The sequence below is a fragment of the Bacillus rossius genome, chromosome 1 (genome assembly GCF_032445375.1).
Source record: "Bacillus rossius redtenbacheri isolate Brsri chromosome 1, Brsri_v3, whole genome shotgun sequence".
Lineage (NCBI taxonomy): Eukaryota > Metazoa > Arthropoda > Insecta > Phasmatodea > Bacillidae > Bacillus > Bacillus rossius.
The window spans coordinates 14174906-14191791 of NC_086330.1; positions in this window are offsets into that span (position 1 = coordinate 14174906).

Here is a 16886-nt window from a genome sequence, read left to right on the forward strand (position 1 = left end):
AAAGAAGGAGTGAAATGAAATCTACAATTTAATTGATAAATTTACTTTTATTTGCACTCATTAAGTGAAATATGTTTATTACTTTAACGAAGAGATTATTTTCACTATAACTTTTATATATGTTTGCTATTTAACTTCTTCCAATATGTGTTATTCTGTTAAGGATAGAACGATGATAGGAAAAGCAGGAAACTAATGGGAGTGTTTCAAGTTTAATGTGCCTCGAAAAGTCAAATCGATGGTTGTTCCAATCGGGTGGAAGAGAGATATATGCGGCGCAAGCGTACAATGAGCGCAACGGGACAATGTGCATAGCGGGACACTTTTTTGTGCGTGCAGCCGGCGTTCATAGATTTATTAGACGTCACGTAAAAAAATTATTCTGGCTTTTATAAAGCACTGTACCGACAAACATGCACTAACTCCAAGTGTAGTGGAAGAAGGTTGCACTTCCTGTCGCACCCGCTGCTAAACCAACTATTATAGTGAAAGGGCAGCCTACCTACCAGGCACTCCGGCTCCCGGATAGCTACCACCCCGCGAACTGAGATGTCAAGAGAGTGGCCTGCCTACCAGGCACTACCAGCTAGCTTCAAACATATTCTGGCAAAATTACTCGAGTCCATTGGAAGTGTTTATTCATTGCTCAGCTGTCTAGCTAACTTCAGATATATTTTATTTTTCAGGGATGCAAGTTAGACCCTTTCACGTGGTAAAAAAATGTGCACTGTAAAATAATCGCAAAATCAAAGAAAAAGCTTATAATGTGAAAAAAATCTAGACAAATTTGTTTAAAAACCCAAATCATGAAATTAAAATTAAATCAGCAAATATGTTATTGAAAATCCGGCTTTAAAGTACTATAAATCGAATCTCAGTGACAGTATTGCTTGTATGCGTTAGCTGCCTGGTACACGCAAGACAACGAGAATACGTCTGTCCATTTTCAATTATGTTGTTATTCTTCAGAAAGGCAATAAATATTTTAAGGAGAAATAGACACCATTTTCAGTTTTAATAAATTTATCTATAATTGAACATTTTACATCGTTTTAGCACACACCTCTCTGAGCTTTCTGAAAGAATGAGACCATTGATAAATGCTTAAAAGTTGAAATGACATTTAAATTAAATAAAATATTTAGAGACAGGAATAATTCTTTATTTAAATGACATATAGGATAGACTTCATAATCATCTATGCATTCGGGCAAAATAGATCTGCTCGTTGGGTACTGACTCGTGACACCTGTTAACTGAAACAGCGCCTGGATCTCCCTCTCTCACTCACGACGCCACTGTAAGGCGGGTGGACTAATCGCACGGCGCACTGGCTCCCGCGACAAGATGTATCGCAAGATTTACGAATAGTGGGGCGGAATGCGCCGCACTATTAGTCCACCCGCCTCACAGCGGCGTCCTGAGGGAGAGGAAGAACCAGGCGCTGGCCCTGTATCTCTATTCACTGGCGGCTAATTTCTTCGAAGAAGGCATCGAGAAGCTTGTGTTACGATATGACAAATACATAAACCATTTTGGCGATTATGTAAAAAAAAAAAAAAAATCTCAAAGATTCTGCTGAACATTGGTGATAAAATTATTATTTTATGTAGATTTGTCTTTTTTATAGTCCATCGGAGGTAGAAAAAAAAGCCCTCGTATTAATCAAACTAAAAGTTGCAGTCCAATATGAACATTAAAAAAAATTAACATAAAACATTAAGTAACTTTAATTAACCTGAAACACTAAGTATATATGTTTATTTGTTTTTTTTATAACAGACAGAAATCAGTCTATAAATACTTCCTACAAACGTTAACAGTACAACTTAAGAAATTTTTTTATTCGTCATGGCATCGAATATATTTCTGCTTAGAAATTTTTGTGTCTCCACGGTACGACGAATACTGCGCTTCTCTACATTTTAATGTTAATTAAGGATTGTCAAAATTGTAATGCCAGTACTTTGGCCTATTTTAAGTTTTCATTATTTATTATTATTGCTATCATATATAACATAAATTACTAAAGGATTATTTTTATCTATTATAAACTTTAGTTTGTCACACCAATACGCTTAGTACGTCTCCCAATGTTCGCAAAAGTTAACATAAACGGATGAATCACATGGGTCTGCTATATTTTTCAGTGTTCTGAGACTTATACAGATAGCAGCGCCATGTTTACACATTTCCGTTTCATTCACGAAATTACTCCTACCAAATGCCGTATACCGAGGGATAATTTGTTTACACATCAAGAAATCGACATCTTAGGGTTTAATTATGGTAAATAAAATGTTACAGGCACTACAGTTATAGTATATCATCAGGAACCCACAAATGGCACAATGATTAACATCCATCTTCAATTTCAGTGTCACTGCATTTGATCGGTTTTGCGTTAGCAAGTAATATTATATGTGTACTTTTGTGTTGTATTTAACTGACGAACACGTTTTTTAAAAACAAATATTTTTTTTATTCCCTGCCACTCATTAAATATATGCCCCGCATTTTCCAAACTGTCTATATATTAATGATTCTGAGTCCAAATACCATTCCTATTTTTTACTGAAGAATTGAGACCTGTAAAAGTTTTGTTTTTGTAAAAAGAGTTCTTCTTCTTACTGGAAGTAATACTTATTTTAATTTATTTTGGGGGCACAATTTTTTTAAAATTCCAAAGCAATGTTAGTTTGTTTCATAAACGGACTCCCATTCTATAAAATAATTTAAAATAGGAAAAAATTTCACTTGTATAAACGTGATTTCAGAATTCATAACTGTCCACTGATTTACCCGAATTGAATCAGTCTGTTCGAAAAGGCCATATTTCTTTCAAGTGATATTTTCCAGCATATACAAAGAAAGCTATCTCTCCAGAAATGTGTCCGTTCCAAACTAACTGTGATCTGATCAATGCATAGTGGAGCGATTCGAGAAGGGATACAGAAACGGTATTTCTACAAGGAACACGATTCGACGTCACTCAAGTGCCCTTATTCATATAAATTGAGTTATTATAAATGAAATGGGATTTGCGGACTTCTCCCACGTATGTACCAATTCAATTTACTCTGCCTACTGGTAACAACGAAATATCAAAAAGGGCGTGTGTGTTTTCACTCGGACGTGATGAAAGTGCTGCGAGGTTTGACAACGTCAGCGATGTTCCGCCTGCGACCACTTCTTCCAAGATCGCCGACCCTGAGGTTGGTCGTGCCTTCATGATTGATTTCATGACACAAGGGTTTCCCCCCCCCCTTTTCTTTTATTATCCGGCGCTCTTAGCCTAATGGCCCTGCCGCCCCGGTGCCCCCACGGGCGTGGATGCGGATCACGCCGCATACGCAACCAGGAAGAGCGTTAGAGCTTTGGCTATACACAGGGGCTGAGGCTACCCATCCCAGCATGTGTACCACCATCGGCCCCCTACCCCACTCGGCCGACCAGAAAGTTGTATGCTACCTTTGCCCTCCGGAGTTGTCATCACTTCTGGCGCCTGCCCCAGTCTCCCGCCTCACACTGGGACTCCTCAAAACACATAGCGAACCCGCGGTCCGGTGGAGGCCTACCCAACCTCTCCCGGCTATCCAGGCCGGAGCTGTCTCCGTCGCTCGCTACGTCAGCATGTCTCAGGGCTAGGGAACCCTCGTGCTTGCCCCCAAAGGTCGTGCCTTCAGCAGCCGACTGTGAGACCGCACGAGCTACAGAAGTCACGAAAGCGTGGAGCGGCGATGGACCGGCAGAACGTAGGTGAAAACGGCGCCGACGTCTGGACCAAGACGGCGCTACGACGATTGGCCAGACGAGCTCGAAGACGAGTATCTCGCCGACTTCGCGGCGTGGCACACACACACACACACACACACACCAGTCGCCGAAAGGCGTAGACCACCCAACGTCGATGATGAAGCAGACAACAATGCATCTAGCGATGACGAACCAGCGCCGGGCAATGTGCCACATGAGTAGAGACCTGAAAAATTCGCGGATTCAATGACCTCTAGGATAGCTTCCATTATCCTCTGCATTTCTCAAGCAAACACGCGTGTTCATTAGGTGCTAACTTGTGAGGCGTCTCCACTGGGTAGCTTGTGATTCGAGGCTTTTTTGGTCAATAGTCTGTCAGTTGCCCAGAGAGATCCAGTTAAACTGCGAGCCAATAGAAGAACCAGCATAATTGTTCACGTGTTTGAATTTTAGCCTATCACGAAATGAATCCGCGAATTTTTCCGGTCTCTACACATGAGTCAGCTTCGACAACCAGCAGAGCATATCGCAAACGGGCTACACCGCAAATTGGACCATGTCGTGATCTCTAAGCAAAACAACGGTAAAGCTCCACCTGCCGTTCAAGACCCCGAGGTTTCTGAAATTTTGGACCGCAACGCGTTCCTCGCGACTTACGATGAGAGCTCGAGTCCAACGCAGACATCGCGAAGGCACTTCGAGGAACTGAAGAAGATCCGTGAAGACTTCCGACGACTCCGGCCGAAGTCCATTTGGTACAAGCGAACGAGCGAAATGAGTTCGTGAGAAACTATTTTTTTTGGGCGCCCGGTGATGCGGAGAACGACGCACACTTTGAGAAACCCACTGACGCAATCGGTACACCGGCTGCTCGCGAACGAAGCAAAATGATCTCTAAGCAAGGGTACTGCCACATGATGCAAAGCGTTGCTCCTCGAAGCGATACATGCCCCGATTCGACCCAGCACGGCTCGGGACCAACAATTATAACTCCCAACTAGTCAAGCGAGTAACTCGTTCACTCGTACACCGAGTCCATGCTCGCCGAGCGACGCTCCTTCACTCGTGTAGCGATTCCTACTCGCTATACCTTCAACTCATTCTACCGAAACGTCCTCCACAGCTGACGAATCGTTTAAAGTCCAACTTCTACGTGAACGTCTTGAAGGGCTTGCCAGCGGCAGAGTCCAAGTCCGGATAGTGGCAAGGCAGGGGAGTGACGTGTGGTTCTCTCTCTTTCCGCTGAGCTGAGGGGGCTGTACATACCCCTTCCTTGTTTCGAGACTGTTCGGTAACAGCGTGGCGACCACGTGTCCCGGACTTCACTCGGTCAAAACGCCAGAGACTGTTCGACGGTGCGTTGGCTATAACTGTGCGGGCAGTCTAAATACAGGACGCACAGGTACAAGGCAGGCCATGCTTGTTTTATTTCTGTTGATGCGTTGCGGGTGGTCTCCCGTCGAAGATTAGGCGTAAAAAGGAGAAAACATTACCGGAGAAAACAATCACCCGGTAACACACATGTAAAAGGTCACGCAAAAGACACGCGTAAATTTTGACCGCTATTTAGGAGCATGTTTTTTTTTTTCTTTTTTTGTTGGCGGGGGGTGGGAAAGGGGGGGGGGGGGGGCAATTGAACTACTTTTTTCTACAGTTTGTTTTCAAAATCTTTCCATTTATTGGTGGGAATAATATATATTGTTTTTAATATTTATGGGAGGGAATATATCCTCGACCCTTGAGTGCGCCAATTGATGCTCTATGATGTAATATTAACTAGATATCTGTTTTAAAAATTTAGGGACGAAACACAATATAAAAGTTCGCTATTGAGATAATTTTCAAGAGAGACACTAAAATAATGGTAATTACATGGCAATGAAACAACCAACATTGCGAGTGAGAACGGGACGTAAGTGATTGGTTCAAAGGTCACGAGTGTGATTCATCCCTGCTGGAGAGCGCTGGCTCAGTGGTAGGAATACAGAAAAAGAGATCATATCGCGAGAACCATAATATGTACGATTCAAAGCTGGGTTCACAATGCCACGACGAACACGACACGACAGACACGACACATCGTCGTACAGCTCCTGCACGACAGATTTAATAGCGTAGGGTCACGAATACCACGACAACATTAACCCAAATATTTATCATTTGGCTGTCGGAAAAATTTTTCCAAGCCAAATATTTCCATGAAATCGAGTATAGAATGTGCTTAAAACAATGTAGAAGGGAAAAAAAACATACTTTTTCAACCCATGATTTTTTTTTTTAGCCGATTCCTATAGTCGTTCACCCCAATGTCATACAGATTACCATGAGCCTAAACTTTGTTAATTAAAAAAGTTCTTCGCTGAATTCGGCCATTCTCAAATTAAATCTTCACCAATCTAAAACAATTACATTGACCATAAACACGATTTATGTAAACAAATGAAGGAAAACTACTAATATTAAAGTGTAACCACACATAAACAATATTTTTTTAAAAAAATAATTATTGTGGCATTAAAAACATTTTATCAACTACCGAGAAATTGCACAAACTTAATCAAACTGGCTGAGGACTTCCATAAATTTGAAAATCTTCAAAATAAGGGGCATGTTGCCAGTTGCCACAGTAATGAGCTCAGGGTAGAATTCAAAGTCATAGGTGTGTTAAACTGATGTTTGCTTATCCATTGGTTGATTTCTTAGTGAGAACAGTTTTATCCTTCTTAATTGGCACTACCTGATTCGCTTACTTCTCTTCTAGCTGGACATCGTTGGCTCACGGTCGTAGAGGGGCGTGTCCAAATAACTGCGGTCCAATCATGAACACAGTGCGAGAGTGTGAAGGTTTGGATTCTAACTTGCGACTAAATGAATGCGCGCAATTTCTTTATCTCTAGTAATGACCAACGTGTCACATCGACGGTTGTGCAAGTAACACACTGTCACAGTGGCGTGCGCTCCAGGAGACTAGGAGCAGGCGCTGTTTGCAGAGGCCTGCCGCTATTGGCGGGAGCGGGCTCCAATCAGATTAGCTTAACAGGACTTGAGTCCGACCAACAACATTGACCGAACGCACGACAGTTGATAAGAGAACAGCCCGTCACTGAGGAACAGGCCCGAGTCCACGGTAGACTCTGCTGTTTCTGCGACGGCGCCTCTGTCAACATCCCCGAGTGTAGGTCGCGCGCGAATCTACTTGCGACCTGCCGTGTGGTAGGCCAGGCCCTTGAAACAACTGTAGTGTCCAGTTTCTAAGATTCGGTCCTTTTCACAGCTTTGAGCGTAACTGCGTCATGTAAAACTATTACTTTACTTCAATACCCAAGATTAAATTATGGGGTCTCTATGTCACGGTCTTCAAAAAAAAATTAGTTGTCTGTAAATTCGGTTTGCGGACGATAGTTTAACGTGACAACGTCATAAAAAACATTAATGAAATGATTGCATACTTTATGAATAAAATTGAACCATTTTTATTTTAATAATAAAAGAATAAATACTTGAATTTATACTAGTAATCAGATTTTTAAAATGCAAGAATAATTAATCTTTATTGCCGAAATTGTTGTTGTAATAAGCAATGAAAACCACATTAACTTTTCACTTCACTTTATAAACAGTCGAGTGGAAGAGAGATAAATGCGGCGCAAGCGTACAATGAGCGTAACGGGACACAGCGTAACGGAACAATGTGCGTGCAGCCGGCGTTCATCGATTTATTAGACGTTGTCACGTCAATATAATTCCTTAACCAATATTCTACAACCAGTCCCTATACCCATACCCTAGATACTATACCTAGGACTCTTTAATAATGAATTCATACCACGCACTCTTCAATCGGGACCTTATATCGACGACCTTAATTTTTTACGAAGCCTCTATATACATTTTTGTTTTACCATAGACTGTATACCAAACTATACATAGAAGATTCTTTACCAAGGACTCTTGATCAACGACGTTATACAGAGGAACATTTTCAAACTACTCAATAACGAGGACAATAATACACTGACGACTCTATAGTGAGGTACCTTTACTTTATAATGAGTAGTACCGTGTTATTACGAGGACATCCACTCGAGACTCTTTATCGAGGGACTCATCGATAAATCTGTTACGGAGACTCTAGGTCGAGTATCTTATAGGACTCTATATCGATGTCAATGTAATGGAAAATCTAAACCAAGGTTTCTCTACCAAACACTCTATATCGAGAACGTATAGCGAGGACTTTAAATTAAGACCACTATACAGATGTTTTCAATGGGTAAGACTGATTAAAATTTATTATTTTTGGACATCCGCTATTTTGGTGATAGTGCATTTTATCAAGACGAATACCTAGACACATTGATCTCTTTTGTCCGTTATTGAGGTAACTCCATGACAAAATGGTATAACCAGCAATCGTGTATGTACAAAAAAAATGCGGTGTTGCTGTGTCATGAACACAGCCGTGTGATGTACGTGAATACGTGTACGTAACAGGTGATATTTTCAATACAAAATATAAAATACGCTTTTTTATTTTAACGTCGTATATATTCACTGTAACTATTTTGCACTAATCTTATATAAATACAATCGCCAGATTTTGACGAGAGCTGACGATTGAAACTCGAACGAACGTCGTAGCTTCTCCGAGTCAAAAGGTATACTAACTGGAAATCTCGAAATGCAGCAAAATTACCTCAAAATGGCGGCGCTTCCCCCTCCACCGCGCGCGATGCGTTACAGTCTTCACTTAAGCGTAACGAATTCTTTGATTCTTTAGCTATCCAAAAACTGTATCCCCCAATTATGTTATCATTCTTTTTTTTTAAATTGCCTCACACTATGGAAGCAATTTTAAAGACGTGTTCACGTCAAAAAACTGGACAGATGACTTTATATCGAGGAACTTAGTCCGAGGAGTCTATACGGCGAACAAAGGGTGCCTGACAATTTGGCAGATAAAAAGTGAAGCAAGATGAAATCGATACTACTATATTCTAGCAGACAACCATAATGGCGGTCAATATGGCTACAATGAGTCTGGAGGAAGTGGTGTGGACATTGTATGAAGAAAGGTTGTACATCGAAAATAATAAAAGCCAAGTTTTAATATATTATTTAAAAACTTTTAGGGTTCAGTTATTAAGGGGCTGGAATCTTGAATGCCACATAACAGTGAAACATGAGATTAACTTGATAATTACAAGGTACAGTCCTGCCTGTTGAGATATTTGTCTCCCAAGGCCAGTAAAACATAGTCAACAATAGTCCTCTATAAGAGGACTGCAGGACCGCACTCCTCGGCCTGTATGCACGCGGGCGTCCCGGATAAACGACGCGGCGGGAAGGGCCGCCCACCAGGAAGACCTTGGGGGGCGGTGCCTCTCGGTCGGGACAATGGCGTGGGGCGCAGCGCCGGGCAGCAAGGCGGCGCGGGCGTCCGTAATGTCGCGTCTGCACGCGGCGCACGGGCGTGTGCAGGCTGTCCAGGTCTCGCGCCGGCCAACAATCCCGTCCCGACACGGACAACAACAACATCGCTTAAGAAAAAACACCGCCTATGTGACAAAAAAGTAATTTTTTTCAGGGGAGCTGAAAAAGAAACCTCCCTTGGCCAATTGTAAACAATAATAACAAAAAGAAAATATTGTGGCCTCGTCCTTGGCGAATAATTGGGGCGACGGAAGACTACCATAATAGCAGTATTCCGCCTGGCCTCTTCGAAAAACGCGGAAAAGTACCATAACGGAAATCTGCCTTAAGTTAAATGGACGATATTTTCTTACACCCTCCATGGAATGAGTACACCAGCATTGCTCTCGAAGTAGTGTATAGAATACTCGGTAGGTAGCGCTGTCAACCCTCTAGCTGTTTCTCAGGTTAACTTTAAAGCGTACAGATAGCGCTTCAGACGGTAACAGTTACAATAACAATTATAATCCATGGCTGTATCCGAATACATAGGGATGCGTCCTTAGCACACACATCCCTACATCCCTTAGCAAATGCAGCCACAATGTAGAGGACGCATTTCTAATGGATGGATAGTATCCGAATACTTTTACTGCTAGCACCACCTGTTGACTGTCAGTCGTACTAATGTTCACGCAGCCATTTTGTGTAGGGATATCTACGAATATTCAGCAAAACGTAAATAATAAATACCTACCAATTAAAAAAATAATGTAACGTGTATGTTATACATGTTAGCGATCCAAATAAAATACATTTTATAAATTGTAAACTTTAAAAATACTTATAAGTTTTGAATTATCCTTTAAGTTAAAATTAGAATTTTGATTATATTTATTAACGTCTTCATTTGTCTCTGTTTAAGTTATCACTTTCGCTTATAATGTTTTAAACAAATCTTATGCTGACAATCTGAAGTAATATTATACACAAACAAAATAAAACCCGATTCCGAAGCTAATGGATGTAGGGACGCGTTAGTGGATGCGAGTGTCGCATCCCTAGAAATCTCGAATTAGTGGATGCGTGAAGGAATGCATCGGCATCATTTGTGATAATTCGGATTCAACACAAAGATGGCCGCGTCCACTACGATCAGGGCCGTTTTATGAGAATGCGAGGCCTGGGGCAACAATATTCGGAGGCCCCCCCTTTTTTTTATTGTAGTGATAATTTTTAGATATGAAAAACTCATATTTGCATTGACGTGTATGTATGTAATAACTAACATAAAAAAGGACAAGAAGTACCATAATGAAATGCAGCCTCTATACGCAGAAATATGAAACATATTTATGCAGGGAAAACAAAATAATGTATAACAACAAATTTTCTAGTTGAAATGGAGTAATATTTCATAGCCAACACCCACCCTCAATATTTCTCTGCTTCATTTACGAAAGTCTTTAATCGTTCTCAAATATTTACACAATTTTATGAGTTGCAGATCCCGACCAATCAAAATTACATATTCATTAACTCACTTTGCAATAAACTTCTTCCTTGCCTTTTCAGCAGCAAACAAGTTAATGAGTCCATCAAATGAAATGTTGTTCACAATATCATATTCTGTAGAAATCACCGCTAACGTGTTTCATCTCTCTTGTGACATGGTAGATCGGAATTGATTCTTCAGAACTGACAGTATTGAAAATGATCTTTCATTTTCACAGTTTGTGATTGGTAGTGTCAAATACAAGCGCAGTGCTATTGATACATTTGGAAATACATCAATTATATCACTGTTATATAAGTGCTGCAAAACCTTTTGTGGAGTGAATGATGTAACACTGTCTTCAACTTGTTGCTCTCTGAGAAATGATGATAAGTGTAATAATTCATTTGTAATAACAGGCTGCAGATCCTTTCTGTATTTTCTGACCAACTCGGTAGCACTAGATTTGAGTTCATCTTCACTTGCTGTAGTTAAGTTACAAAGAAACCCAAATGTTGAGGCAATATCTTTGTAGGAAGCAGCTCTCTTCTCCAGATCCATGCGGAGCTTATCAGCGATGCATAGAAATGTGGAAATTCTGACATTCTCGCGGGATGTTACAACAGTTGAAAGTTCGTCTTTTCCATCCAAAAACTTTTTATTTTTGGAAGATCTAGTATCTACAAAAGTTTGTAACAGATGGTTGCTTAGTTGTGTTGCTTTAACTTCAATTTCATCAAAATTATTTCGCATATCGGAAACAAAATCTTTCAAAGAATTCATCAGTTGATGACCAGTTATGACATCGAGTCCAGGCTTCTGTAGATGCTTGGTTACTGCACCGAATCTTTCCATACTGTCGTACAAAAATACGGCCATAAAAGCAAATTCTAAATATTGCATTTTCTTCATGAGGGAGTTCACTTCCATCCTTGTGACTTGCGTTTCATTTTTGTCGTTGAACATATCATTAAATGCACAGAAAATCTCATCACAATGAATGACGAGAGTTTTCAATGCATCTTCTCTGCATGACCACCTTGTTTCCGACAAGCTCTTGACAGTGATTTTTGGCTTTCCGCTATTTCCTGTGCTTTCCGAAATAACTCTTTCAAGAACTGATCACCTGTGAGTGGAAGCAGCGAAAAATGAGTACAGCTTTTCTAAACACAGAAACAGTTTTGTTGCATGAATATATTCACCAACGCTGTTTTTTTTCCTACTAAGTTTACTGAATGTGTTGCACATGAAACATACAGCACAGAGCTGTTTATTGATTTAATGTGCGCTTGTAGGCCCTCGTATTTTCCTGACATGTTGGCTGCATTATCATAGCTCTCACCTCGGAAATCCTGGATATCAATGGTGTTGTCTTTTAGAGTACAGGTTACAACTTCACTTAAATTTCTTCCTGTGTGGCTGTAAAATGGAATGAAACACAAAAACTTTTCCAAAATGTTACAGTTAAGGCAGTATCTAAATACAAAAGATAATTGATCTGTATGGGTAACATCAGGTGTAGAATCAACTATCAGTGAATAATATTTAGCCTGTCTAATCTGATTTAGCATGTTTCCAAACATCGTTGCCCATTAGCTCAATGAATTCTTTACATATATCAGAAGAAAGATACGATACATGACCTTTTCCTTTGTTCCCATGTATCCTTAAATGTTCCTGTAAAAAAGGATCAAACTGAGCAAGGAGTTCCGAAATTCCTAGGTAATTAACATTACGAGGTGATCCAAGCATCTGATTATCACAACGAAAAGGAAGACCACGACTGCACAAACATTTTACAACTGCCACTACTCTAACAAGAACATTCTTCCAGTAATTTGTCTCAGTCACTTGTGCATCTAAATGTGATGAATTTGACCTTTTCTTATTTTTTTTCTTGAAACCCATTTTAAAGAACATGCTTTGTGTTCAATACTGTTTTCATGCTCCCTCAATTTTTCTTCTGTTTTCTTCCAATTAGAAAAACCATTTACAAATTTTGATAGTTTACAATTACTGAAAAGTTTGCACGCAAAGCAAAACACATTTCCCAGACATTTAGAGTACAATAACCATTTTCTCTTCTGTCGCTCTCCATTTTCAAGAACTCTCACAAATGCAGATGATGTTAGTTTACGAGTACATTTTGGATGTTGCCTAGCAGAAGCTGTGTTGTCTCCATCATTATTACTAAAAAAAAGTCCGGCCCCTTATCAACACAATAACTAATCATTTCGTCAGTGATATTTCCAGGCCATGCAGCAGGATCTTGCTGGATTTCTTCTATTAACACTGCACTATCAAACTACACTTCTTTCAGTCCTAGCACAGTTTATAGAAGTTATGGTAATTTCTGGAGTTGTGTTAATGAGATTACAATTATCTATTTTAGTTACTTTCGTGTTTTATTTAACTTTATCAGAGCTTGAAAGTGGTAAAGTCAAAGGCAACTTACCATCACAATCACATGGTTCTAGTGTTTGAGAAGGTTCATGGACCGGCATCGATGTCGGTGACTTACTCAGTAGTTATAAATAAAACCATACAAATTACAGCACGGTGTGGTTTTATTGTGGAATCATGCTTTACAAAACTAAATAAATAGGTATCTAAATTTAAAGACAAGTTATTATTACGCCAGATATAAAATGGGAATTCACTTTAAATAATGATATATTTTTTTGATAAAATTTGAGGCCCCCTTGAATGTGAGGCCCGGGGCAAATGCCCCTTTTGCCCCCCCCCCCCCCCCGACTACGATGCACTTTTAGTGGATCCCTTAGCTAAGGAATCCATTAGGCCAGTATTCGGATGCAGCCCATATCACGGACTAGAATATATATATATATATATATATATATATATATATATATATATATATGGTACCTAGTATTTCATTCTGCCAAAAAATATTATACATTCTACAGAATGATGAAAACGGTCTTACTCGTAAAATTGTAATTGAGTAGCTTCATAGAATTGACATTTTTGCACACTGGAATAATTGAAGTTATTGTAGATCATTATTTAATGAGTGCAATTCCAACGCAAATATTCAAGGATTTTCATATGTAATGTTTTCAGATGTTAAGGTATTTAATGTTCATTGTAATTACTTAAGTCTACAAAATGTGTTTTTAAGATGCTGAAATGCGAGGGATATATTTTTTTGTAGTTTCGTTTGTTGGCATAGGGCAAGCAACACAGGCGCTCTAGGGGAGACATAGTCTCGTACATTTCGAATGTTGATGGGCTTTGCACAGGCTTGCAGTCTTTCGAAAATAAACTGTGCTGAAATTTAAGTACATTTTATATTAACGTAGCATATTATCATGCTTCATTAAAACAGTCAGATCTAATTGAAATTCAGTTTTTGTGCCTAACAGCACCTATAAAATAACAACCAAAACACATTATACAAGATATACACATCAATGCGACAAAACACGAAACAACACAACACACAGATAGATGAAGAATGATAAAGTTCAGTTAACCAATTGGTTACTTTGGTTTTCACAAAAATCTTAAACCGAAATAAAAATGTTGTATACGAAATAAATATGAAGTTTACAAAATTTTACCAATGAATATTTGTAGATTATTCAATATGAGTTATAATTTTTTACACATTTTATAGTTTATAATGGTTTAAAAGTGTAACTAATTCTGTAATTGCAAGTTGGAATTCTTAATCCAAACCGAGTCATTATGTCTGAATAAAAAAATAGCAATAAAATGTTTATAATAAAAAGTGCTCGTCTAATAAATATAAAATGCAAATAGGTTATATAGGAATGTAGCATATTCAAAATAATTTAAAGGCCTGAAATTTTTAAATAATAATTTAAGAACTTTTTCTGCATACTTTATATTCTTTTCTAACTAAAATCTTTTGATGCAGAGAAAGTTTCATACTTAATAAGACCTAAAGATCTTCATGTGTTGCTAATAGTATTATCTACATGTTGGTGAAAAAAAGCTTGGCATCCAATATAACTCGAAAGTCTTAAAAGAGGACACCACGAATAATGTCATTACTTACTATGTGATAATTCAATAAGTTTTTTTTGACTAAAGGTTATACAATAAATGCTATCGTAATCCCGAGACGTTTGTTAACTTGAAAATCATGTCCGGAAAGCTGAAATAACTTGCTGAATAGTTCCACAAACATATTTCCTAATTAAATTTTTTTTCATCAGCATCTTTTCTTTATCAATTCCGATTACAGTTGAAATATCATTTATTAAAGAGTAGTTTAGATAAACTACTACTTTACGGAACACCTAATACAATGAAATTGAATTTGCAAATTTGACTGCAAAGCATCTATTTGTACGATAATTAAATCATATATACCACGCATTTCTTGACGAGGCCTAAAATTAACAATTTTTTATTCATAAGATTATGTTGGAAAGTATCAAAGGATTTGCTCATGATGAAATAAATAGAATATTTAATTTATATCTGGATTTATACTGGCACACACACAAGTTTAAAAAAGCGCGTTTTAAAGACGATATTTCTGATTGAAAACTATGTGGTTTTACAGAATAATATTTTTAGGAATAAAAATAATGTGCCTATAAATACTTTTTCGTCAAAAACTGCTAAAATACAACAAAACAAAGGTTTCTGACTAGAATTTAACCGTCAATAATACTTCAAGAAAATATATACCGATAAACGGTTGAACACACAACCAATTACTGACTGATGCAAACTAAATTAAAATATTTCGTACAAAAGCAAAATTTTTAAAAATGTTTGTTTGAGCTTTATTTATGACATTTTGAATGATAATGCTACAGTTACTAAAAACTAAAACTACAAAAATATTTTTGCAAAACTCCGTTCCCCCGGAGAAACCCCCGGAATGGCCACCGCATGGGGAGCCCAAGAAAAGAAACGGGCTCCCCATTTGGAAGCCACCTGGAAGGTTTTTTTCTGTTCCACCCACCGTTTCTTTGGTAGCCTGACTTGTTACAAGGGATTGTATTCCTACCAGAGAAAATGCCGCCATTTTGTCTGGGCAATCCGCCTTGGAGGAGCCGGGGCGCGAACCCGGGTCCTACAAGTCACAAGGCAGGCGCTCTACCCCAGAACCAGAGTGGTAGCGCGGATACTCGCGGTCTTCTTAACACTGACATGGTGTTATTCCACGAGTTTACTGTAGTTTAGTGTGTCATTAACACGTGCAGTAACATCTAACCTCGGTAACGAACAAATATATGTGTTCTTATGTTGTTCGTTCAGCATGAAATATGTAATTTCATAACAGTGAAATAAAATTTGTATAACTAGTCTAGCAATTTTTTAGTAACTTTCCTGGAAACAAACGTACAATCCCGCTGTACAATAATTATATAGAAATATAGACAAGTAAAAACATATGTAAGATCTTGCACTGTCGATGGTAAAGTTATTTTGAAATAAATGTTAGATATTGAAAGAGTGTGTTTAGTTAAAATATACGTGTGCTTACAAACATAAAGTTATTGTATAAACATTTAATTTATTTGGTTTTAAAGCCACAGAAACGTTAACTTGTTTATATTACTTTTGGCTTTCTTTTGTTTTACCGTGCTTAATATAAGCAGCTAATCCCTGGAACGCTATTCAAACAACTGTTTGCAAATAACTAAATATTGGAGGTACTGGGGCAACACGAAGCATAAATGGTAACACTATTTTGTAGTGATACAGTTATTTTCATGTAAATGAACAAATAGTTAAGGTTACATGAATATTTCTATTCCATTTACAAAGAATTTTTTCGGTGCACAACGGCAAACAGAATAAATCAACGATGAAACTTAACAGATAAAAATTTAATAAACAACGGTTATACAGAGATGCCCAGCAGAACCCAGCGATGTGAATAAACACTGATGACAGCACAGACTAACACCGTAAGTAACAGCTGAGCGAAAAAACAGATATTTTGAAAACCTCAACGATGATAGCGCAGACTAACACAGTATATGATTCCTAAGAGAACAGTTGCGAAGTTTCGGGAAAGAGATCTTAAGGCAAAAACAGACTGATGTTTGTCATGACATACAGTTTAAATAGTAATGGCGTTTATCTAAAACTACATCTTGAATTAATTTACCTATTATTAAAAATGTTGTTTGTCAGTTGAATTTTATTTAATGAACTAAACTGAATTTGTTGATATTCACATACTTACTGACTTTCTTTAAACAAATTTGTG